At 40.3% G+C, this 25,540-nt stretch overlaps 1 protein-coding gene across 3 annotated transcripts in view; it reads left to right on the forward strand.

Moving 5' to 3' along the window:
* The window catches only part of Stpg2 (sperm-tail PG-rich repeat containing 2), a 526,121-nt gene that overhangs the window by 225,510 nt on the left and 275,071 nt on the right, over positions 1-25,540 (forward strand).

Here is a 25,540-nt window from a genome sequence, read left to right on the forward strand (position 1 = left end):
GTAGCCTTGTTAGGATACATGTGACCTTGGTGGATGAAGTATATCACTGTAGGAGTGGGCTTTGAGGTCCTATGCCTCTGTTCAACCCATTAAGGGAGAGAGTCTCTCACAGTTGCCTTTGGATCAAGATGTAGAACCCTTGGCTCCTCCAGCACCATATCTGCCTGCATGTTGCCATGCTTCCTGCCATTAAGATAGTGCACTAAACCTCTGAACTTGCAAGCCAGCCCCAATTAAATGCTTCATTTATAGGAGTTGCCATGATCATGGTGTGTCTTCACAGCAATAAAACTCAAACTAAGACAGAAGTTGGTACCAGAGACTGTGGTATTGCTCTGATTTTGTTTGAAGGAATGTGAGTTTTGGATTCAGAAAGTAGTGGAATGCTTTTAGTGGGACTTAATGGGCACTCCTAGTAGGAATATAGAAGATACTGGTGCCAAGGGTAATTTGAACCATGGAGGTCTGGCTCAAGAGGTATCAGAGGAGAAGAATGTTAGTATGTCTCATAGGGACTGTGTTTATGGTATTTTGGTGAAGAATGTGGCTGCTTTTTGCCCTTGTTTAAAGAGTCTGTCCAAGGATAAGATGAAGAGATTTAGATTAGTTGCATTAGCAAAGGAAGTCTCAAAACAGCCCGGTGTAAATTCTGCTGTGCGGTTGCTAAAGTTCAATCTTATGATGAGCATTTTGATGAAAAGAATCAAGAAGAGAGAGTTAAATATAAAATGTATGGTTCAAGTATTAAAAACACAGAAGGAAGTAGAATGGAGCTCAATCCTATGTTCAAGGAGATAAACAGATTAGGGGAGTGGTGACCTCAGGGCAACGTCCCACTCAGCTAAGCTTATTGTTTATGTTTTTGAATTTGAGCAAGGGATAGTTATACGTAAGCACTATTATGAGCTGGTCATTGGTTTCATTTCGACATAAGGAAATATGATTATGTGTCAAATTGACAAGGGATGGATTGTCATATTCTTGTTTGTCAACTTGACTATATCTGTTGGGAACTACAATTAAGAATGTAGAGATCTTGTCTGGGCATGGTGGTACAAACCTCCAATCAGAAGAGGCATGCAGATCTTTGAGTTTAAGGTCAGTCTACAGAGCAAGTTTTAGGACAGCCAAGCTTAGACAATGAAGGAATTGGAAAACAGAGAGCTGGTGGCAGTGTAATAGGAAAAAGGGGACAGTTTCCAACCTCAGGAAGCTGCAGAACTCAGTGGCTTTGACCACGTGACTCTAGCTTTAGAGACAAGAACAGAAAGAGTTACTTGTACAATTGATGTTGGCTAGCTGGAGTAGGAATAGCGATGATTAAAAAGAAACCAGCATCAGTGAGGTGAAATTTTCTGGAAATTGTTTTCTGAGAGCACAAAGAAGCTGTGTTCCAGAGCTAGCCAAAGATGTACCTTGGGCTGCAGCTGGACTTGCTAATGTGTAAGAATCACCCAGATGGTACTGATTTTAAAGGCAAGAAAGGGTCATGGAGAGCATCTATGGCTTGACATTATGAGACTCCAGAGAAGACCATTGGTGAAGGTGCAGCGTCTGTTGCAGTTGATGACCCAGGACTGGAACAGTCACGCAAAGATGTTGAGGCTTGGCATCATGAAAGGAACCTATGAGATACTATTGGTAAAGCCTAGTCTTAGCTGAAGGCCCCAGAATATTTGAGATGCCAGTATCATGAGATAATCACCAAGAACAGCAACAGCAGTGGAGTAGAGTCAGCCAGAGCTTAGAGTACTACAGAGGGCAAAGATGAAGATGTGACCAAAACCCTTTGGAGGATCCCAAAAGATCATGTGTGGATACCAGACATTGGAACAAGAAGCTATGAAATTGAAGTTGCCTTGGAGACCCCACAGTATTAGAGATGCCATAGCATAGGTATACATAGGTGAAGGAAAGATGCTAACATGGGGTGGAACTAGTCCAAGAGAAGGAATTGTGTTGCACCCCACAAAGCTGAAAGGAGTTTGATAGCAAGTGTCCTTACTCACTGAGCGTCTCTTTTAGCACCTTGTCATCTATTTTACCTTCCTTGGGATATCCATCCCTCCTTGATAGACCCTTGCTCCATGCTTAACCTCTTCAGTTATATGGATTGTAGCTTTGTTATTGAAGAGTAAACAGCTAACGTCCATTTAATATTCAATTGTATAGATGTGACAGAATTTTAGTTTTTAGTTTTTGGTCAATTTGAGCCTTCTTTAATTGATTCTATTTCCACTTTATGTATTGAACCATTGTTTTTTTTTTTTAAATTTCCTTCCACTGTTTGTGTTCTCATAGACTTAATTAATGGATTTTTCATATCCTCTTTAAAGACCTTGACAAGGCCTTTTGAAGTCCTTGTCTTGTGTTTCAGTTAGACTGCATTTTTCATGTCTCATTCTAGTAGGGTTGCGGGGACATAGTGGAGATGTATCGCCCCCACTCTTATTCATTATGTTTTTATGCTGGTGTCTAGGATTTGGGGACTTTGATGATTGGAATTTTAGGTCCTGATATCTGGTTTTGTCACTCTTGCATAGTCAATCTTTTGGTTTCTGTTGCTTTCTCTGGTTCTTAGGAGAGAGTGGAGGCCGCGGGTTGCCTAGTAGGGAAAGGTTCTGACATTCATCCACTCTGGCCACTTGGTTCCCAGATAGATCTTGTTTTTAGGTATTGAGAACTGACAGGTAGGAATGGGAGTGGTCTATTGGGGAGCAGCTAAGAGGGCCCACAGGAAGGAGGAAAGTTGGGATTTGCTAGACCTCCTTTCTGTATTAGCATACTTTCTGCTACAGAGAGGATTGGAATTGGAGGACAGATAGGGTGAATATGGCCTACCAGATTCCTTGGCAGATGTGGTCAGTGGGTTTCCAGGAAGTGCTTTAGGGAATTAGTGGCTGAGAGAAAAGAATTGGGTGACGGAGGAAGATGGTAAGTGGAGAGTGCTGCCTCCACTTTAGAGAGATATATCCTCCACTTTAGGGGATGGAGAGAAAGAGGAAGGAGAGACTTATGCAGATGGTCTGCTACAGAGTTGGAGATAAAACTGGGGAATTGGAATCAGAGGAGGATGGAGAATGAAGGAATGAAGAATCCTTGCCCAGTTTAATTCTCAAATTTTTGAATGATGAAAAACCTTGAAACTTAAAGTATATTTATTAGTGGAGACTCACCAATTGACAGAGTGCTTATCAGAGCAGTGCAATGCACGTAAGATAAGATAATACTCATTGCTTAAACCAATCAGGTACTGACTGACTTTACTGTGCAAGTATAGATCATTTCTCAGGAAGATAACGTTGTCATTTCTGCATCGGATTCCCAAAGGAAATTATTTTAAGGAACAAATATAATTTATCCTAGAAGTTAATTGAACATATTCCACGAAGCTGGTTTTTTTTACTCTTTTAATAAACATAAGTAATACCTTGGATATAAAAATCACTGTAGTGTGAAAACTAATTATTTCTTCTATTTTCTCAGTGACTTGTAATATTCTAGTTCCCAAAGTACCATAAAGCTTGTCCAAATGCAGCTCTTTCCTCACATTGAGTGCTGTTAACAGATTGCTATAAACATAGAGTGTTTTTTTCCCTTTTATAGCTTCTAGGAATATTTCTGAGCTGCTTGAAGGCATGGCAATTCTGACTAGAGAAAAAATGATAAGATTAATTTTTGGAGTATGTTTATTTTATTATAAAATATGAACTAATTTTCTTTCCTGTTCAATCTCAAGTTATGTTGGTTTTTGAAATACTCCAAAACATATTTCTTCTTAATTATACACAAGTTGAGAATGATTTTTTACTAAACATAGATTATAGTTAAAATTATCCACATATTATTTATATATAATTTCCTATTTTTAAATATATTTAAAATATTTTCTGGGAATATATTTTGGTCATATTCTTTCCCCTCTCCCAACTTCTCCAAGGTTCTTCCCACTTTCTACCCACCCATCTTCATATTATTTCTCTTAAAAAAACCTAAAAGTAAATCAAACAAATGCACCAACCTACCAACCAACTAACTTACCAACCAACCAACCAACCTACCAACCAACCAACCAACCAACCAACCAACCAACCAACCAACCTAACAACCTACCAACTAACTAACCATCCAACCAACCAACCAACCAACCAACCAACCATCCATCTATCCATCCAACCAACCAACCTACCAAGCAACCAACCATCCAACCAACCAACCAACCAACCAACCAACCAACCAACCAACCAACGAACCAACCAACCAACCAACCAACCAACCAACCAACCAACCAACCAACCAACCAACCTACCAACCAACCAACCATCCAACCAACCAACCAACCAACCTACCCACCTACCAACCTACCAACCAACCAACCAACCAACCAACCAACCAACCAACCAACCAACCAACCGACCGACCGACCGACCAACCAACCAACCAACCAACCAACCAAAAGCACACACAGAGTAATATGGAGTCTGTTTTGCGTTGGCAAACTACTCTTGAGAGAAAAGCCTGTCCTGGAGTGTGGTTGATGTACTCAGTGTCATTCAACTGAAAAAACTGATTGTCCCTTCCAAGAATCTATTGATTGTAAACGGCTTTTCAGTTAGGTTGTATTTGTGCTCATTTCCCCTTCTCCTCATTGTGATTTTGTCTGGCTCGAGCTTGTTGAGGACATGTGCATGTTGTCACAGTCCCTGTGCATTCATTTGTGCATCAGTTCTGTTGTGTCTGTCCCATGCTGTCTACTTGGAGTCATCTACCAACTCTGGCTCTTACAATTTTTCCACTTCTTCTTCAGCATAGGTCCCCCAGGTCTTGAGAAAACGATGATAGATATCCCATATTTCCTGAGTGTGTCAAAGTCACTCACTCTCCGCACATTGTCCAGTTGTCTGTCTCCATCCTCATCCTTGTGTTCTGCTAGAGGAAGCTTTTGTGATGATGGTTGACTGATGGGTAGAGCAATATGTCATTAGGAAGCTTATTTATTGTCATGTTCACTGAGTAGAGTAATAGCAGAATGCTACCCCTAGGGCCCCTAGAATAGTCTCTGGTGTCTTGCTTCATTAACAGTATCAACATGTGAGTTCCATCTCATGAATTGTGCCTTAAATCAAATTAAAATGTGTTTGGTACTCTCCTGAAATTTGTGCTACTATTACTCTAGTCAGTTCATCTTTCAGGCCTGTCACTGTTGTAGCTTGCAGAGTCTGTAGTTAGGTGATATTGATGCTTGTTTTCCTCCTCCAATAGGATACATTCATTGCTGGTGGAGGTCTGAATTGGCACAGCTACTACAAGTGTGGAGGGTACTCTGAAATCTGAAAATAGATCTATCGTAAGATCCAGCTATTTTGAGTTGGGAGTCTATCCTTTAACAGTAGCACATCTCTGCCTAGCCTCAGACTGGATGTGTCAGGGTGGGAGGATACCCAGGGGGACACCTACCAGACCTGTGGAGAAGGGGAGGGGAAAAGGTAGGGAAAGATTGTTGGAGGGGGTGATAAAGAGGGGGCAGTGAGTGTAAAGTGAATAAGGTGAATGTAAGTTGAGAAAATTCAATTCCACTGTAAAAGAGAAATGTAAACTTGGGGTTGTGATATTGATATGATTACAGTTTTCTCTAAGTTGATATATCAATTAAGTGTATGTGCTTGTCAAAGACTTCCTTCTCCTCTATATTCATGCAGCAGTATGATCATGCTTACTGTCATAACATCTATGTGATTACCAATGGAGTGCAAAAGTTAGTTGAGAACAAACTTGTAATCTTGACTCTTTGTTTCCCTAACATCATGGCCCATCTGAGAACGTTTTCCTTTCTACCCCTGACTTGACATTGCTCAGCCCGTGTTTTCTGTACATTATCAGTGTACCCTTGGCCTTAGTGCACCTGCTTTTGTCTGGAATATTTACTAGGTGATTTCCTGGATGCTGTCACTCATGTATCTTTCAGATCATGTTGTCTACCTTGTTCTCTCCAGCTCTCTTGCGACATGGTCCTACTGTGTAATATCATTTCCTGCCATGTCCTTAGATGCACAATCATAGGTGTGCACACCATGTAGAGAGACCTCATATCTCTTTTTTTTCTTTTTTTTTCTTTTTTTTTTATTAACTTGAGTATTTCTTATATACATTTCGAGTGTTATTCCCTTTCCCGGATTCCGGGCAAACATCCCCCTCCCCCCTCCCCTTCCTTATGGGTGTTCCCCTCCCAACCCTCCCCCAATTACCGCCCTCCCCCCATAGACTAGTTCACTGGGGGTTCAGTCTTAGCAGGACCCAGGGCTTCCCCTTCCACTGGTGCTCTTACTAGGATATTCATTGCTACCTATGGGGTCAGAGTCCAGGGTCAGTCCATGTATAGTCTTTAGGTAGTGGCTTAGTCTCTGGAAGCTCTGGTTGCTTGGCATTGTTGTACTTTTGGGGTCTCAAGCCCCTTCAAGCTCTTCCAGTTCTTTCTCTGATTCATTCAATAGGGGACCTATTCTCAGTTCAGTGGTTTGCTGCTGGCATTCGCCTCTGTATTTGCTGTATTCTGGCTGTGTCTCTCAGGAGCGATCTACATCCGAATCCTGTCGGTCTGCACTTCTTTGCTTCATCCATCTTGTCTAATTGGGTGGCTGTATATGTATGGGCCCCATGTGGGGCAGGCTCTGAATGGGTGTTCCTTCAGTCTCTGTTTTAATCTTTGCCTCTCCCTTCCCTGCCAAGGGTATTCTTTTTCCTCATTTAAAGAAGGAGTGAAGCATTCACATTTTGATCATCTGTCTTGAGTTTCGTTTGTTCTAGGGATCTAGGGTAATTCAAGCATTTGGGCTAATAGCCACTTATCAATGAGTGCATACCATGTATGTCTTTCTGTGATTGGGTTAGCTCACTCAGGATGATATTTTCCAGTTCCAACCATTTGCCTACGAATTTCATAAACTCGTTTTTTTTTTTTTTTTTTTTTTTTTTTTTTTTTTTTTTTTTTTTATTAACTTGAGTATTTCTTATATACATTTCGAGTGTTATTCCCTTTCCCAGTTTCCGGGCAAACATCCCCCTCCCCCCTCCCCTTCCTTATGGGTGTTCCCCTCCCAACCCTCCCCCCATTGCTGCCCTCCCCCCATAGAGTAGTTCACTGGGGGTTCAGTCTTAGCAGGACCCAGGGCTTCCCCTTCCACTGGTGCTCTTACAAGGATATTCATTGCTACCTATGGGGTCAGAGTCCAGGGTCAGTCCATGTATAGTCTTTAGGTAGTGGCTTAGTCCCTGGAAGCTCTGGTTGCTTGGCATTGTTGTACTTTTGGGGTCTCGAGCCCCTTCAAGCTCTTCCAGTTCTTTCTCTGATTCCTTCAATAGGGGACCTATTCTCAGTTCAGTGGTTTGCTGCTGGCATTCGCCTCTATATTTGCTGTATTCTGGCTGTGTCTCTCAGGAGCGATCTACATCCGGCTCCTGTCGGTCTGCACTTCTTTGCTTCATCCATCTTGTCTAATTGGGTGGCTGTATATGTATGGGCCACATGTGGGGCAGGCTCTGAATGGGTGTTCCTTCAGTCTCTGTTTTAATCTTTGCCTCTCCCTTCCCTGCCAAGGGTATTCTTTTTCCTCATTTAAAGAAGGAGTGAAGCATTCACATTTTGATCATCCGTCTTGAGTTTCGTTTGTTCTAGGGATCTAGGGTAATTCAAGCATTTGTGCTAATAGCCACTTATCAATGAGTGCATACCATGTATGTCTTTCTGTGATTGGGTTAGCTCACTCAGGATGATATTTTCCAGTTCCAAACATTTGCCTACGAATTTCATAAACTCGTTGTTTTTGATAGCTGAGTAATACTCCATTGTGTAGATGTACCACATTTTCTGTATCCATTCCTCTCTTGAAGGGCATCTGGGTTCTTTCCAGTTTCTGGCTATTATAAATAAGGCTGCGATGAACATAGTGGAGCACGTGTCTCTTTTATATGTTGAGGCATCTTTTGGGTATATGCCCAAGAGAGGTATAGCTGGATCCTCAGGCAGTTCAATGTCCAATTTTCTGAGGAACCTCCAGACTGATTTCCAGAATGGTTTTACCAGTCTGCAATCCCACCAACAATGGAGGAGTGTTCCTCTTTCTCCACATCCTCGCCAGCATCTGCTGTCACCTGAATTTTTGATCTTAGCCAATCGCACTGGTGTGAGGTGAAATCTCAGGGTTGTTTTGATTTGCATTTCCCTTATGACTAAAGATGTTGAACATTTCTTTAGGTGTTTCTCAGCCATTCGGCATTCCTCAGCTGTGAATTCTTTGTTTAGCTCTGAACCCCATTTTTTAATAGGGTTATTTGTTTCCCTGCGGTCTAACTTCTTGAGTTCTTTGTATATATTGGATATAAGGCCTCTATCTGTTGTAGGATTGGTAAAGATCTTTTCCCAATCTGTTGGTTGCCGTTTTGTCCTAACCACAGTGTCATTTGCCTTACAGAAGCTTTGCAGTTTTATGAGATCCCATTTGTCGATTCTTGATCTTAGAGCATGAGCCATTGGTGTTTTGTTCAGGAAATTTTTTCCAGTGCCCATGTGTTCCAGATGCTTCCCTAGTTTTTCTTCTATTAGTTTGAGTGTGTCTGGTTTGATGTGGAGGTCCTTGATCCACTTGGACTTAAGCTTTGTACAGGGTGATGGATCGATCTGCATTCTTCTACATGTTGCCCTCCAGTTGAACCAGCACCATTTGCTGAAAATGCTATCTTTTTTCCATTGGATGGTTTTGGCTCCTTTGTCAAAAATCAAGTGACCATAGGTGTGTGGGTTCATTTCTGGGTCTTCAATTCTATTCCATTGGTCTATCTGTCTGTCTCTGTACCAATACCATGCAGTTTTTATCACTATTGCTCTGTAATACTGCTTGAGTTCAGGGATAGTGATTCCCCCTGAAGTTCTTTTATTGTTGAGGATAGCTTTAGCTATCCTGGGTTTTTTGTTATTCCAGATGAATTTGCAAATTGTTCTGTCTAACTCTTTGAAGAATTGGATTGGTATTTTGATGGGGATTGCATTGAATCTGTAGATTGCTTTTGGTAAAATGGCCATTTTTACTATATTAATCCTGCCAATCCATGAGCATGGGAGATCTTTCCATCTTCTGAGGTCTTCTTCAATTTCTTTCCTCAGTGTCTTGAAGTTCTTATTGTACAGATCTTTTACTTGCTTGGTTAAAGTCACACCGAGGTACTTTATATTATTTGGGTCTATTATGAAGGGTGTCGTTTCCCTAATTTCTTTCTCGGCCTGTTTCTCTTTTGTATAGAGGAAGGCAACTGATTTATTTGAGTTAATTTTATACCCAGCCACTTTGCTGAAGTTGTTTATCAGCTTTAGTAGTTCTCTGGTGGAACTTTTGGGATCACTTAAATATACTATCATGTCATCTGCAAATAGTGATATTTTGACCTCTTCTTTTCCGATCTGTATCCCTTTGATCTCCTTTTGTTGTCTGATTGCTCTGGCTAGAACTTCAAGAACTATATTGAATAAGTAGGGAGAGAGTGGGCAGCCTTGTCTAGTACCTGATTTTAGTGGGATTGCTTCAAGTTTCTCTCCATTTAGTTTAATGTTAGCAACTGGTTTGCTGTATATGGCTTTTACTATGTTTAGGTATGGGCCTTGAATTCCTACTCTTTCCAGGACTTTTATCATGAAGGGGTGTTGAATTTTGTCAAATGCTTTCTCAGCATCTAATGAAATGATCATGTGGTTCTCTTCTTTCAGTTTGTTTATATGATGGATCACGTTGATGGTTTTCCGTATATTAAACCATCCCTGCATGCCTGGGATGAAGCCTACTTGATCATGGTGGATGATTGTTTTGATGTGCTCTTGAATTCGGTTTGCCAGAATTTTATTGAGTATTTTTGCGTCGATATTCATAAGGGAAATTGGTCTGAAGTTCTCTTTCTTTGTTGTGTCTTTGTGTGGTTTAGGTATAAGAGTAATTGTGGCTTCGTAGAAGGAATTCGGTAGGGCTCCATCTGTTTCAATTTTGTGGAATAGTTTGGATAATATTGGTATGAGGTCTTCTCTGAAGGTTTGATAGAATTCTGCACTAAACCCGTCTGGACCTGAGCTCTTTTTGGTTGGGAGACCTTTAATGACTGCTTCTATTACCTTAGGAGTTATGGGGTTGTTTAACTGGTTTATCTGTTCCTGATTTAACCTCGATACCTGGTATCTGTCTAGGAAATTGTCCATTTCCTGAAGATTTTCAAATTTTGTTGAATATAGGTTTTTATAGTAAGATCTGATGATTTTTTGGATTTCCTCTGAATCTGTAGTTATGTCTCCCTTTTCATTTCTGATTTTGTTAATTTGGACACACTCTCTGTGTCCTCTCGTTAGTCTGGCTAAGGGTTTATCTATCTTGTTGATTTTCTCAAAGAACCAACTTTTGGTTCTGTTGATTCTTTCTATGGTCCTTTTTGTTTCTACTTGGTTGATTTCAGCTCTGAGTTTGATTATTTCCTGCCTTCTACTCCTCCTGGGTGTAATTGCTTCTTTTTGTTCTAGAGCTTTTAGGTGTGCTGTCAAGCTGCTGACATATGCTCTTTCCTGTTTCTGTCTGCAGGCACTCAGCGCTATGAGTTTTCCTCTTAGCACAGCTTTCATTGTGTCCCATAAGTTTGAGTATGTTGTATCTTCATTTTCATAAAATTCTAAAAAGTTTTTAATTTCTTTCTTTATTTCTTCCTTGACCAGGTTATCATTGAGTAGAGCATTGTTCAATTTCCACGTATATGTGGGCATTCTTCCCTTATTGTTATTGAAGACCAGTTTTAGGCCGTGGTGGTCCGATAGCACGCATGGGATTATTTCTATCTTTCTGTACCTGTTGAGGCCCGTTTTTTGACCAATTATATGGTCAATTTTGGAGAAAGTACCATGAGGAGCTGAAAAGAAGGTATATCCTTTTGCTTTAGGATAGAATGTTCTATAAATATCCGTTAAGTCCATTTGGCTCATGACTTCTCTTAGTCTGTCGACATCACTGTTTAATTTCTGTTTCCATGATCTGTCCATTGATGAGAGTGGGGTGTTGAAATCTCCTACTATTATTGTGTGAGGTGCAATGTGTGTTTTGAGCTTTACTAAGGTTTCTTTTACGTATGTAGGTGCCCTTGTATTTGGGGCATAGATATTTAGGATTGAGAGTTCATCTTGGTGGATTTTTCCTTTGATGAATATGAAGTGTCCTTCCTTATCTTTTTTGATGACTTTTAATTGAAAATTGATTTTATTTGATATTAGAATGGCTACTCCAGCTTGCTTCTTCTGACCATTTGCTTGGAAAGTTGTTTTCCAGCCTTTCACTCTGAGGTAGTGTCTGTCTTTGTCTCTGAGGTGTGTTTCCTGTAGGCAGCAGAATGCAGGGTCCTCGTTGCGTATCCAGTTTGTTAATCTATGTCTTTTTATTGGGGAGTTGAGGCCATTGATATTGAGAGATATTAAGGAATAGTGATTATTGCTTCCCGTTATATTCATATTTGGATGTGAGGTTATGTTTGTGTGCTTTCATTCTCTTTGTTTTGTTGCCAAGACGATTAGTTTCTTGCTTCTTCTAGGGTATAGCTTGCCTCCTTATGTTGGGCTTTACCATTTATTATCCTTTGTAGTGCTGGATTTGTAGAAAGATATTGTGTAAATTTGGTTTTGTCATGGAATATCTTGGTTTCTCCATCAATGTTAATTGAGAGTTTTGCTGGATACAGTAACCTGGGCTGGCATTTGTGTTCTCTTAGGGTCTGTATAACATCAGTCCAGGATCTTCTGGCCTTCATAGTTTCTGGCGAGAAGTCTGGTGTGATTCTGATAGGTCTCCCTTTATATGCTACTTGACCTTTTTCCCTTACTGCTTTTAATATTCTTTCTTTATTTTGTGCGTTTGGTGTTTTGACAATTATGTGACGGGAGGTGTTTCTTTTCTGGTCCAATCTGTTTGGAGTTCTGTAGGCTTCTTGTATGTCTATGGGTATCTCTTTTTTTAGGTTAGGGAAGTTTTCTTCTATGATTTTGTTGAAGATATTTACTGGTCCTTTGAGCTGGTAGTCTTCACTCTCTTCTATACCTATTATCCTTAGGTTTGATCTTCTCATTGAGTCCTGGATTTCCTGTATGTTTTGGACCAGTAGCGTTTTCTGCTTTACATTATCTTTGACAGTTGAGTCAATGATTTCTATGGAATCTTCTGCTCCTGAGATTCTCTCTTCCATCTCTTGTATTCTGTTGGTGAAGCTTGTATCTACAGCTCCTTGTCTCTTCTTTTGGTTTTCTATATCCAGGGTTGTTTCCATGTGTTCTTTCTTGATTGCTTCTATTTCCATTTTTAATTCCTTCAACTGTTTGATTGTGTTTTCCTGGAATTCTTTCAGGGATTTTTGCGATTCCTCTCTGTAGGCTTTTACTTGTTTATTAATGTTTTCCTGTGCTTCCCTAAGTGTGTTCATGTCTTTCTTGAAGTCCTCCAGCATCATGATCAAATATGATTTTGAAACTAGATCTTGCTTTTCTGGTGTGTTTGGATATTCCATGTTTGTTTTGGTGGGAGAATTGGGCTCCGATGATGGCATGTAGTCTTGGTTTCTGTTGCTTGGGTTCCTGCGCTTGCCTCTCGCCATCAGATTATCTCTAGTGTTACTTTGTTCTGCTATTTCTGACAGTGGCTAGACTGTCCTATAAGCCTGTGTGTCAGGAGTGCTGTAGACCTGTTTTCCTCTCTTTCAGTCAGTTATGGGGACAGAGTGTTCTGCTTTCGGGCGTGTAGTTTTTCCTCTCTACAGGTCTTCAGCTGTTCCTGTGGGCCTGTGTCTTGAGTTCACCAGGCAGCTTTCTTGCAGCAGAAAATTTGGTCTTACCTGTGGTCCCGAGGCTCAGGTTCGCTCGTGGGGTGCTGCCCAGGGGCTCTCTGCAGCGGCAGCAACCAGGAAGACCTGTGCCGCCCCTTCCGGGAGCTTCAGTGCACCAGGGTTCCAGATGGTCTTTGGCTTTTTCCTCTGGCGTCCGAGATGTGTGTGCAGGGAGCAGTCTCTTCTGGTTTCCCAGGCCTGTCTGCCTCTCTGAAGGTTTAGCTCTCCCTCCCACGGGATTTGGGTGCAGAGAACTGTTTATCCGGTCTGTTTCCTTCAGGGTCTGGCGGTGTCTCTGGCAGGGGTCCTGCCGCTCCTGGGCCCTCCCCCACGGGAGCCCAGAGGCCTTATACAGTTTCCTCTTGGGCCAGGGATGTGGGCAGGGGTGAGCAGTGTTGGTGGTCTCTTCCGCTCTGCAGCCTCAGGAGTGCCCACCTGACCAGGCGGTTGGGTCTCTCTCTCACCGTGTCTGGGAGTAGAGAGCTGCTGCGGGCCGGGATCCTCGGGTGTAAACTCGTTGTTTTTGATAGCTGAGTAATATTCCATTGTGTAGATGTACCACATTTTCTGTATCCATTCCTCTGTTGAAGGGCATCTGGGTTCTTTCCATTTTCTGGCTATTATAAATAAGGCTGCGATGAACATAGTGGAGCACGTGTCTCTTTTATATGTTGAGGCATCTTTTGGGTATATGCCCAAGAGAGGTATAGCTGGATCCTCAGGCAGTTCAATGTCCAATTTTCTGAGGAACCTCCAGACTGATTTCCAGAATGGTTTTACCAGTCTGCAACGCCACCAACAATGGAGGAGTGTTCCTCTTTCTCCACATCCTCGCCAGCATCTGCTGTCACCTGAGTTTTTGATCATAGCCAATCGCACTGGTGTGAGGTGAAATCTCAGGGTTGTTTTGATTTGCATTTCCCTTATGACTAAAGATGTTGAACATTTCTTTAGGTGTTTCTCAGCCATTCGGCATTCCTCAGCTGTGAATTCTTTGTTTAGCTCTGAACCCCATTTTTTAATAGGGTTATTTGTTTCCCTGCAGTCTAACTTCTTGAGTTCTTTGTATATTTTGGATATAAGGCCTCTATCTGTTGTAGGATTGGTAAAGATCTTTTCCCAATCTGTTGGTTGCCGTTTTGTCCTAACCACAGTGTCCTTTGCCTTACAGAAGCTTTGCAGTTTTATGAGATCCCATTTGTCGATTCTTGATCTTAGAGCATAAGCCATTGGTGTTTTGTTCAGGAAATTTTTTCCAGTGCCCATGTGTTCCAGATGCTTCCCTAGTTTTTCTTCTATTAGTTTGAGTGTGTCTGGTTTGATGTGGAGGTCCTTGATCCACTTGGACTTAAGCTTTGTACAGGGTGATAAGCATGGATCGATCTGCATTCTTCTACATGTTGCCCTCCAGTTGAACCAGCACCATTTGCTGAAAATGCTATCTTTTTTCCATTGGATGGTTTTGGCTCCTTTGTCAAAAATCAAGTGACCATAGGTGTGTGGGTTCATTTCTGGGTCTTCAATTCTATTCCATTGGTCTATCTGTCTGTCTCTGTACCAATACCATGCAGTTTTTATCACTATTGCTCTGTAATACTGCTTGAGTTCAGGGATAGTGATTCCCCCTGAAGTCCTTTTATTGTTGAGGATAGCTTTAGCTATCCTGGGTTTTTTGTTATTCCAGATGAATTTGCAAATTGTTCTGTCTAACTCTTTGAAGAATTGGATTGGTATTTTGATGGGGATTGCATTGAATCTGTAGATTGCTTTTGGTAAAATGGCCATTTTTACTATATTAATCCTGCCAATCCATGAGCATGGGAGATCTTTCCATCTTCTGAGGTCTTCTTCACTTTCTTTCCTCAGTGTCTTGAAGTTCTTATTGTACAGATCTTTTACTTGCTTGGTTAAAGTCACACCGAGGTACTTTATATTATTTGGGTCTATTATGAAGGGTGTCGTTTCCCTAATTTCTTTCTCGGCCTGTTTCTCTTTTGTATAGAGGAAGGCAACTGATTTATTTGAGTTAATTTTATACCCAGCCACTTTGCTGAAGTTGTTTATCAGCTTTAGTAGTTCTCTGGTGGAACTTTTGGGATCACTTAAATATACTATCATGTCATCTGCAAATAGTGATATATTGACCTCTTCTTTTCCGATCTGTATCCCTTTGATCTCCTTTTGTTGTCTGATTGCTCTGGCTAGAACTTCAAGAACTATATTGAATAAGTAGGGAGAGAGTGGGCAGCCTTGTCTAGTCCCTGATTTTAGTGGGATTGCTTCAAGTTTCTCTCCATTTAGTTTAATGTTAGCAACTGGTTTGCTGTATATGGCTTTTACTATGTTTAGTTATGGGCCTTGAATTCCTATTCTTTCCAGGACTTTTATCATGAAGGGGTGTTGAATTTTGTCAAATGCTTTCTCAGCATCTAATGAAATGATCATGTGGTTCTGTTTTTTCAGTTTGTTTATGTAATGGATCACGTTGATGGTTTTCCGTATATTAAACCATCCCTGCATGCCTGGGATGAAGCCTACTTGATCATGGTGGATGATTGTTTTGATGTGCTCTTGAATTCGGTTTGCCAGAATTTTATTGAGTATTTTTGCATCGACATTCATAAGGGAAATTGGTCTGAAGTTCTCTTTCTTTGTTGTGTCTTTGTGTGGTTTAGGTATAAGAGTAATTGTGGCTTCGTAGAAGGAATTCGGTAGGGCTCCATCTGTTTCAATTTTGTGGAATAGTTTGGATAATATTGGTATGAGGTCTTCTCTGAAGGTTTGATAGAATTCTGCACCAAACCCGTCTGGACCTGAGCTCTTTTTGGTTGGGAGACCTTTATTGACTGCTTCTATTTCCTTAGGAGTTATGGGGTTGTTTAACTGGTTTATCTGTTCCTGATTTAACTTCGATACCTGGTATCTGTCTAGGAAATTGTCCATTTCCTGAAGATTTTCAAATTTTGTTGAATATAGGTTTTTATAGTAAGATCTGATGATTTTTTGAATTTCCTCCGAATCTGTAGTTATGTCTCCCTTTTCATTTCTGATTTTGTTAATTTGGACGCACTCTCTGTGTCCTCTCGTTAGTCTGGCTAAGGGTTTATCTATCTTGTTGATTTTCTCAAAGAACCAACTTTTGGTTCTGTTGATTCTTTCTATGGTCCTTTCTGTTTCTACTTGGTTGATTTCAGCTCTGAGTTTGATTATTTCCTGCCTTCTACTCCTCCTGGGTGTATTTGCTTCTTTTTGTTCTAGAGCTTTTAGGTGTGCTGTCAAGCTGCTGACATATGCTCTTTCCTGTTTCTTTCTGCAGGCACTCAGCGCTATGAGTTTTCCTCTTAGCACAGCTTTCATTGTGTCCCATAAGTTTGAGTATGTTGTATCTTCATTTTCATAAAATTCTAAAAAGTTTTTAATTTCTTTCTTTATTTCTTCCTTGACCAGGTTATCATTGAGTAGAGCATTGTTCAATTTCCACGTATATGTGGGCATTCTTCCCTTATTGTTATTGAAGACCAGTTTTAGGCCGTGGTGGTCCGATAGCACGCATGGGATTATTTCTATCTTTCTGTACCTGTTGAGGCCCGTTTTTTGACCAATTATATGGTCAATTTTGGAGAAAGTACCATGAGGAGCTGAGAAGAAGGTATATCCTTTTGCTTTAGGATAGAATGTTCTATAAATATCCGTTAAGTCCATTTGGCTCATGACTTCTCTTAGTCTGTCGACATCACTGTTTAATTTCTGTTTCCATGATCTGTCCATTGATGAGAGTGGGGTGTTGAAATCTCCCACTATTATTGTGTGAGGTGCAATGTGTGTTTTGAGCTTTAGTAAGGTTTCTTTTACGTATGTAGGTGCCCTTGTATTTGGGGCATAGATATTTAGGATTGAGAGTTCATCTTGGTGGATTTTTCCTTTGATGAATATGAAGTGTCCTTCCTTATCTTTTTTGATGACTTTTAATTGAAAATTGATTTTATTTGATATTAGAATGGCTACTCCAGCTTGCTTCTTCTGACCATTTGCTTGGAAAGTTGTTTTCCAGCCTTTCACTCTGAGGTAGTGTCTGTCTTTGTCTCTGAGGTGTGTTTCCTGTAGGCAGCAGAATGCAGGGTCCTCGTTGCGTATCCAGTTTGTTAATCTATGTCTTTTTATTGGGGAGTTGAGGCCATTGATATTGAGAGATATTAAGGAATAGTGATTATTGCTTCCCGTTATATTCATATTTGGATGTGAGGTTATGTTTGTGTGCTTTCATTCTCTTTGTTTTGTTGCCAAGACGATTAGTTTCTTGCTTCTTCTAGGGTATAGCTTGCCTCCTTATGTTGGGCTTTACCATTTATTATCCTTTGTAGTGCTGGATTTGTAGAAACATATTGTGTAAATTTGGTTTTGTCATGGAATATCTTGGTTTCTCCATCAATGTTAATTGAGAGTTTTGCAGGATACAGTAACCTGGGCTGGCATTTGTGTTCTCTTAGGGTCTGTATGACATCAGTCCAGGATCTTCTGGCCTTCATAGTTTCTGGCGAGAACTCTGGTGTGATTCTGATAGGTCTCCCTTTATATGTTACTTGACCTTTTTCCCTTACTGCTTTTAATATTCTTTCTTTATTTTGTGCGTTTGGTGTTTTGACAATTATGTGACGGGAGGTGTTTCTTTTCTGGTCCAATCTATTTGGAGTTCTGTAGGCTTCTTGTATGTCTATGGGTATCTCTTTTTTTAGGTTAGGGAAGTTTTCTTCTATGATTTTGTTGAAGATATTTACTGGTCCTTTGAGCTGGGAGTCTTCACTCTCTTCTATACCTATTATCCTTAGGTTTGATCTTCTCATTGAGTCCTGGATTTCCTGTATGTTTTGGACCAGTAGCTTTTTCCGCTTTACATTATCTTTGACAGTTGAGTCAATGATTTCTATGGAATCTTCTGCTCCTGAGATTCTCTCTTCCATCTCTTGTATTCTGTTGGTGAAGCTTGTATCTACAGCTCCTTGTCTCTTCTTTTGGTTTTCTATATCCAGGGTTGTTTCCATGTGTTCTTTCTTGATTGCTTCTATTTCCATTTTTAATTCCTTCAACTGTTTGATTGTGTTTTCCTGGAATTCTTTCAGGGATTTTTGCGATTCCTCTCTGTAGGCTTTTACTTGTTTATTAATGTTTTCCTGTGCTTCCCTAAGTGTGTTCATGTCTTTCTTGAAGTCCTCCAGCATCATGATCAAATATGATTTTGAAACTAGATCTTGCTTTTCTGGTGTGTTTGGATATTCCATGTTTGTTTTGGTGGGAGAATTGGGCTCCGATGATGGCATGTAGTCTTGGTTTCTGTTGCTTGGGTTCCTGCGCTTGCCTCTCGCCATCAGATTATCTCTAGTGTTACTTTGTTCTGCTATTTCTGACAGTGGCTAGACTGTCCTATAAGCCTGTGTGTCAGGAGTGCTGTAGACCTGTTTTCCTCTCTTTTAGTCAGTTCTGGGGACAGAGTGTTCTGCTTTCGGGCGTGTAATTTTTCCTTTCTACAGGTCTTCAGCTGTTCCTGTGGGCCTGTGTCTTGAGTTCACCAGGCAGCTTTCTTGCAGCAGAAAATTTGGTCTTACCTGTGGTCCTGAGGCTCAGGTTCGCTCTTGGGGTGCTGCCCAGGGGCTCTCTGCAGCGGCAGCAACCAGGAAGACCTGTGCCGCCCCTTCCGGGAGCTTCAGTGCACCAGGGTTCCAGATGGTCTTTGGCTTTTTCCTCTGGCGTCCGAGATGTGTGTGCAGGGAGCAGTCTCTTCTGGTTTCCCAGGCTTGTCTGCCTCTCTGAAGGTTTAGCTCTCCCTCCCACGGGATTTGGGTGCAGAGAACTGTTTATCCGGTCTGTTTCCTTCAGGGTCCGGTGGTGTCTCTGGCAGGTGTCCTGCTGCTCCTGGGCCCTCCCCCCCGGGAGCCCAGAGGCCTTATACAGTTTCCTCTTGGGCCAGGGATGTGGGCAGGGGTGAGCAGTGTTGGTGGTCTCTTCCGCTCTGCAGCCTCAGGAGTGCCCACCTGACCAGGCGGTTGGGTCTCTCTCTCACCGGGTCTCCTCATATCTCTTTTAAATTATTTTATTTCATTTACATTTTTACTTTTTCCATTAGCATATAGAATTACACATTTTATTATGGCATTTTCATAATACTTTACGTAGACTCATCCTTCTCCCTCGGAAGGATTTTCCCCAACCCCTGTGCTTGTACCTGATGACCTCCGTAGTCTCCTTTCCATTTTGTCATGTGTGGTATATCATCCTTTCTCCCTATCATAAAACCTCTTTTCACTTGATAATGACCCCTTCTTTAGTTTTATGGCCTATACCTATACTTATCCCACACTTATAAAAAGACAATATACACACATGTAAAAACTAGAAGCTATCATATCTGCAAATGAGAGGGAATATGTAGTGTTTGTTTTTTAGAACCTGCTATACCATTATTAATGTAATGACTTTTAAATCTGTACAGTATTCTATAGTTTTCCTAAATTTATTTTTTCTCTGTGTCTGAAATAAATCTCATTGCTTACATGTTTTCAACTGGCCTACATTATCCATTTAGATGTTGATTGAAATACAGGTTGGTTTCATTTTCTTGTTATTGTGTGAATGACAACAGTGTTAATGGACGTCCAAGTAGGATTTAGAGTCTTTCCGATACATGTCCAGGAATGATACAACTAGGTCTTATAGGTGATCTAGTTTTAGCCTTTTTTCAATTATAAGCTTTATTCTAAGAAAAACCTTGCGGATTAAAAACAATAATACATTAAACTTAGTTAGACCCAAAGTTTAGACCTCTCTATAAACCTCTGTACAGTTCTTGGGTTTATTTCCTATGCTTCAGGAGCCCTTTAAGACTGGTCTTAGCCATGCCTACCTTTACTCCTCTAGAGGTGATCTCACCTTTCTAGCACCATTTGCTGAACCAGCCATCCTCTTGTCATTGTATCTTTTATTGTCACAACTGCCCAAACCTAGATTCCATAACTTGTGGGCTTATTTCATGGTCCTCTAGTGTACTATAGGGGTACACATGCCTATTTGATGCCATCACCATCACTATGATCACACTGCATTTTCCATTGTAACTTTATAGTGTTATTTGATGTTAGTAATTGTGATGTCCCTGACAGTGTTGTTTTTGCTTAGGATATTTTTGCCTCTCTCTGACCTTTCTGTGTTTCCTTATGAGCTTCAGGATTCTTACTTTTTAGTTATGTGAATAATGCTAATGGAATTTTAATGTGGATTACTTTTGATAATATAGTCAATTTTATAATGTTTGTCCTGCCAATCTGGAAATATGGAAGGTCTTTCTAACATCTTGTATTTTATTAATTATTTCTGTTAATGTCATATTTATTTTCTGCCACTTTGATGACTTATTGTTATGTTATTCTATGCTATTGTGTATGAAGCTTTTTTTTCTAATTTCTTTCTGAGGAATTTATTATTGGTATAGAAGGAAGCCATGCCTTTTGTTTGTTGAATTTATATCCTGCAAATTTCCTGAAAGTGTTTATCAGATACATCTTTTTTTCTGGTGGACTCCTTAAGGTATTTTAAGTATCCATGTCTAGTTCGGATTGGTCCTCTTGTGTTGTATATACAATCATCTGAAAGGCATGAAAGTTTGGGTGTTTTAGGCCTTACTCAGTCTGATCTTGGCTATCTGTGTATTATATTTATCTTTCTGGTGATATGAAAGCTAGGCTTTAGGGTAGGCATTCAGCTCAGATCCAGTTTGGATCCTCCAAGTCCTGTGTCACAATGCATGGTTTGTATACATACATATAATAATAGGGATTAAATAAAGGCCATGAGTTTGAGAGGGAGCTAGTGAGCTAGTGGGAGAGAGGTCCGTGGAATGTTCAGATGTATAGGGAAGTAGAAGAGATGCAAAAAAAAAAAAAAAAAAAAAGACCGCATAACAGTGGTAAATACACATTAAATGCGAGATTCTATGGCTTTGAAATATTTATTTTATTTGCATTTGTGTCTGTGTTTGGGTATGGGTATATGTCCTGGATCTTTTTGGAGTGAGTTCTACTAGGGGTTGTAGGCTGCCCGGTAAGGGTATTAGGAGTGGAACTCAGGTCTTAGGCAAGAACACTATGTACTCTTAACTGCTGAGACATCTCCTCAGTCTTCTATTTGTCTCTGAAATTATATAGATATTTCAGAAGACAAATGAATAAAGAACTGTTTTTAAGAACTCAACTTTAGCACACTATATTTACTTTTTAACTTTATTTTTCCCTTCCTTTTCTTCTCCAACTCTTTCTCATTCTTTGCCTACCTCCTCTAGAATTCATGACCACTTCCTCTGGAATTCTTGACCTCTTTGGAAAGTTTCATTCCCCTGACCTCCCCCTCCCTTTCCTAAGTCTAACTTGGGTTGACCACATAGTACTTGTATTTTATAAAGCATACAAATACTTTCATATTTCCTGGATGATAATTTTTAATAAATTAGCTTCCTGGAACATTTTATTTAAGTATAGAGTAATGGCACAATAATCAAATTGTGGCATTTCTCACTATATTGTTGTAAGGTACACATTGACTTTTACGTTATACTTCATTTAGAATTCGTAATTCAGCAGGATTATTCAACCGTGTTCTGTGGCAGGCTCTGAGGGCTTCTTGCAGGCTTCAGTCGGTTTATCCTTGCATTCCAGAGCCTGATGTACGGAGGATACCAGGTATATGTGTAAGAACGTATTCAGAGAATGGTCTTTCCTTCTCGTTCAGCCGGAGTCATTAATTCCAGTTCTTGGAACAGAACCTGCGTTCTAGGGAAGAGTTGGCTTCCAAGGTCCTTCACCCTTGGGCTGAATTACAGCCTCAGTGGTTTTAGGGCCATCAGGATGTCACCTGATAAAGTTGCCCAAAGCTTTCTGTATTCTTTGGCTTATGGCTTCCACCATTCTTATGCTAATAAAGTCATATTGTTAGCCTTCTTGTCTTTTAAATCTTTGTCCTTAATATCTGACTCCAGGGAAAATTTTATATCATCTAGTTGATTAGGACCTAATCCTTGAGGAAAGTATAATTTCAGTGGTGAGATGCTAGAAACAATAGACTAATTTTTACTGTAGTAGAGACTGGCCTTTTCTTCCCCTCCCTTTTCTTTTGTTCAGGGACTAGTACCAGAGCCTTGTCCCTTACAGAAGCTAGGCAACGGCTCACAGCATCTCAACTGTATCCAGCTCATATATCTAGGTGCTGCCCTAGAAAGCAGCTGCTCTGGAGGAAGGCAGTTCTTTCTGACTTGGTAGTATTTACCAGGCTACTGGAAACATACTTCCCATAAATACCATTCCTTCTAGCAGAAGTATTTGGAAAACAAGTTTCAGGAACATAAAGATGTTATCATAGTAGAAGCTATTGAACTTAATAAAACCACTGAAATCATGTAGATGTTGTGAGTGTTGTGTTACAGAGAAAGGTTGCTATAAAATTGTCTTTATATTATGATAGGCATTACCAGGCAATTGTGTATTTCGTGTATGCATACAAAGAATGGAAACTACAGGAAAATTAAAATGTTTGAGTATATGATTTTAACTAATATTATTATTGTTAATGTCAAGGACAGCTATTGTTGATTAGTTCCTCCCTATTGTAGTGAGGAGTTGTCTCTAGGAAGCAGTAAACCCCATGCCAGCCAGAGAACCTTTAAGTTGTTTAGAAGGGGCATCACAATTCATTCTTAATCATATAATTGCACAGAAATTAATGCAACCTTTAAGTTGAAGTGATTAGACTAGTGACATTTCTCTTTTGTTCTTCTTTTTGATCTGTCAGATTGATATTTATAGCCAAGAGGACTTGGAGAAAGGTCTTGTAATTGATAGTAAAATCTTTGGTCTCTATAGTGTGATTCTCCCACCTTCATTCATTCTTGCCTCTCTAACCTGGAATCAAGTGTGATGTTTTAGATACAGTGTGCCTCAAGCAAACTCCAGAGGTGGGGATTTGTGTATGACTAGATTATGAGGCTTTTGCCTTACCTAATGAAGGGATGCATTTGTGGATTCAGAATTCATATAGACAGTTTGGAAATGATAGATTGATGGGAGCTTGGTCCAGGCTGGAGGAGGTAAGTCGGTGGGGACTTGCCTTACTTAGATGCCTCCACCCATCTCTCTCTCTCTGCCTCTTGGCCATCATGAGATGAGAAATTTACTCTGCCACATGCTTCCTGTAATTATTTTCTGCCTCACCTCAGACATAGAACAAAATGGAAGCAAATGATTGAAACTTTGAGCCAAAAGAGTTATTCTTGTCCTGTAACTTTTTTTCATGGATTTGCTACATTGAGGAAAAATCTAATATACTATGTGAGACTAAGCACATGCTCTTTGCTGTCACCACCATAGTGCTGTCATTGCAGGATGTGGATGGGGCAGAGGGATGGATATTGTTTTAGAGTGCATTCTGTTAGTCTGAGTCTTTGGATTGGGAAATTGAAATTATTGATGTTGAGAGCTATCAATGAGCAATGTTGGTTAATTCCTGTTATTTTGTTGTTGTGGTGTGGTCCCCCCTCTTTGATTTGCTGGTCTGATATTATGTATTCCTTTTTTAACTTGGGTGTGGTTAACTAATTCAGATTGAAGTAGTCCGTCTAGTGCTTTCTAGGGCTGGATTTGTAGGCACATGCTACTTGAATTTGTTTTTTTTTTTTTATCATGAAATGTCTTTCTCCAACTATTGTGATTGAATGTCCTACTGGGTTTAGTAGTCTGCACTGGCCTGTGTGGTATTTTAGAGTCTGCAGCATATATATGCAGGCCTTTCTGGGTTTTAGATGTTGTTTTTGTAGGTCTTACTTTATGTTACTTGGTCTTTTTACCTTACAGCTTTAAGTATTCTTTGTTCTGTACATTTAATATTTGATTATTATGTGACATGTACACTTTCTTTTCTGCCTGGTTTTTGGTGTTCTGTGTGCTTCTTGTACCCTGATAGGCACTGCCTTCTTTAGGTTAGGCTACTTCTATGATTTTGTTGAAAATATTTCCCACACATTTTACCTGGGTTTCTCCTCCTCCCTCTTCTACTGTTATTTCTCAACTTTGTCTTTTCATAGTGCCCCTTCCTTCCTGCCTTCCTTTCTTTCTTCCTTTCTTTCTTTCTTTCTTTCTTTCTTTCTTTCTTTCTTTCTTTCTTTCTTTCTTTCTTCCTTCTTTCCTTCCTTCCTTTCTTTCTTTCTTTCTTTCTTTCTTTCTTTCTTTCTTTCTTTCTTTCCTCCTGTCTGTCTGTCTGTCTTTCTTTCTTACATTTATCTTTTGCTTTCTGTGATGTCCATTTCTTTTATACTGTCCTTAGGTGACAGACCTTCTCTCTTCCATCTTTTCTTTTGTGTTGGAGAGGCTTGCCTCTGAGATTCCTGTTTGAGTTACTAAATTTTTCATTCCCAGTTACCCCCAAGTTTGGGTTTTCATTATTGATTCTATTGCCAAGTGCATGTATTGAACCATTTTCTTCATTTCTTTCCACTGTTTGTGTTTTCATAGACGTCATTAATAAATGTATTCATTTCTCCTTAAGGTCCTCTCTTACATTTATTTATAAAGGGTTTTTTTTTAAATTTTTTATTGTGTTTCAGTTATATTACACTTCATGGGGCCTATTGTATATAGTAAGGTTTCTGGACTCTAGGCAGACATATTGTCCTGGGTGTCATTGATTGTGTTCTTACACTGGTGTCTAAGAATCTGGCTTTAGGCTAATTGTGATTCCAGGCACCAATATCTGCTCTGGTCTCTGTTGGGCGGTTGTTTTGGTCCTTGGTTTCTGTCGCTTTTCTTGGCTTTTAGGAGAGCGTCGTAGCTGTGGGTTTCCTGGTAGGAAATGCTTCTGAGATCTTGTCAGGTGTGTCTACTGGGGGTCCAGATAGGGTGTGTTTCTGCTTCTGAGGCTGGTCAGGTAGTTTTCTTTTTTGTTGAAATAGGTGAGAAGAGTATTCTCTCACAGGGAGCTTGGATCAGGGGCCGTGGGGAAGCGTCCCCATAGAATGTCATTTTAGGTTGCCTCCCACTTCAATTAGGAAACTCGCTTGTCCATGCAGTTAATGGAGTAGCAGCGTCAGCACATTTCCTACCTCAAACTGACTCATTTAATAAGGCAGGCAAGGTCCTACCATGGATGCACTAAGAAGCCCTGTGTGTGCACCTGACGTGTGTGTGCTTGAAAAGTGCTGACTAAGGTTTAGTCTTCTTTGACATAGAGCTAAAATTAAAATATATTTCTTCCACACTGAATTTCCTTTAGTTATCAGCTCCTTCTTAAAGTTCGAAACTTTCATTCAGTGCTTACTGATGGATTTGTAGAGCATGAAGAGGCAGACCCCAAAAGTTGAGCAGATATGGAGGAGAAACTATAAAAGTGAGAACAGAGAAGGGACCATTTTGAACGCAAGTTTGCTACATCAGCCAGAAAGCAGGAGAGAAACTCCCACAGCCAGGTTATTGGCCAGAGAAGGAAGACACCGAGAATTCTAGAGTTTTGAAGCAAGTTCCTTTCTGATGTCCTCCTAATTCTGAAAAGAGCTTGCCCATGCTGCTGGCCAAATGCTGCACTGTGCTTGTGTTTGGCTGGCCCATTGATTGCAGCTTCTGTGGTGATGGTT

This window comes from Rattus norvegicus, chromosome 2, assembly GCF_021556685.1.
Source record: "Rattus norvegicus strain SHRSP/BbbUtx chromosome 2, alternate assembly SHRSP_T2T, whole genome shotgun sequence".
Lineage (NCBI taxonomy): Eukaryota > Metazoa > Chordata > Mammalia > Rodentia > Muridae > Rattus > Rattus norvegicus.